Here is a 991-nt window from a genome sequence, read left to right as displayed (position 1 = left end):
TTGTTACTAAAAAAATTGTTTTATTTAATATTAAAATTATTTTATTTAATATTTATTAATCTAAAAATTTGTTTTTTGATTGTTTTTTGTTGACATTTTAGCTATTGAATTTTTATATCTTAATTAAGATGATTGATAACATAAGACAAGAAAACACCACATCCAACTCAAAATCTTAAAGTACTAAGTTAATGGGTCTCTCATCTTATAAACTTCTCACTCTTTTTGCTTTCTTTGATATGGGACTAACTTCAACACTCCTTACACCTGCAACACTAACCGTTCTTAACAAAAATTGGCAAATATTGGAAACTTGCTTAACAACGAAAACATAATCTCTAAGTCTGAGGAACCAAAATTTGATCTATATGCCGTTTCGGCCCACATCTTCAGGCCCATCAACCTAGTCCAATCCAATTTATATTTAGATTTTGTAATCAGTTAATTACTTATGTAATTTTAAGTTGAAAGTAATGGTTGGATAGAAGAATAGAATCCTTTCCAAAGTGAAGACTTTCTGAACTTTGATAATTCAAAATATATTTAGGAATATACAGTTATAGTAAAATTATATCTATTGTTTATATTTGATATGATGCTTGGCTCGCTTCAATGTTCAAAGAGTGGGTCATGAAAATTATATGTACAATTTCTTGGTTCCAAAGGTCCACCACTAACTATGCCAGTGTTCCATTAAAAAAAAAGTTTTAAAAGATATAACCATTCCCTACAAGAAATGCTTTGTTGGTTGTCGAATTTTAGCAAAAAAACGTTCGAAACAAAAATAATTTCATCATTAGATTTTTTCAATTTTTTATGGAATTTTTTTATGTCAAATTATTACAGCGGGATTTAGGGCTAATTTAGATAAATTTATAAGTGATTTTTTTTTAATTTTTAACTTATAAAAAGTTATACCATTAATATTTGGTATAATTTTTAAAATAAATTTGTGATTTTTTAACAAATTATTTTTAAAATGCTTATAAAA

This window comes from Arachis duranensis, chromosome 1 (genome assembly GCF_000817695.3).
Source record: "Arachis duranensis cultivar V14167 chromosome 1, aradu.V14167.gnm2.J7QH, whole genome shotgun sequence".
Classification (NCBI taxonomy): Eukaryota; Viridiplantae; Streptophyta; class Magnoliopsida; order Fabales; family Fabaceae; genus Arachis; species Arachis duranensis.
This window is presented reverse-complemented; position numbering follows the sequence as displayed.